The sequence below is a fragment of the Penaeus monodon genome, chromosome 29 (genome assembly GCF_015228065.2).
Source record: "Penaeus monodon isolate SGIC_2016 chromosome 29, NSTDA_Pmon_1, whole genome shotgun sequence".
In the NCBI taxonomy this organism is placed as follows: Eukaryota; Metazoa; Arthropoda; class Malacostraca; order Decapoda; family Penaeidae; genus Penaeus; species Penaeus monodon.
In genome coordinates, this window is record NC_051414.1 from 3,149,917 (window position 1) to 3,150,119 (window position 203).

Consider the following 203-nt stretch of genomic DNA (forward strand, 5'->3'; position numbering starts at 1 on the left):
TTTTTTTTCCCCCTTTTTTTCCCCCCTTTCCCCTTTTTTCCCCTTTTCCCTTTTTTTTCCTCTCTTTTTTTCCTCCCTTTTTTTTTTAAAAATTTTTTCCTAACCCCTGCCCTTTTCCCCCCCCCCATTAAATTTTAAACCCTTGAAAATCCTGGGGAAAAAAAAATCCCTTCGGGGGTTTTTCCCCCCCTTTTCTAAAAATC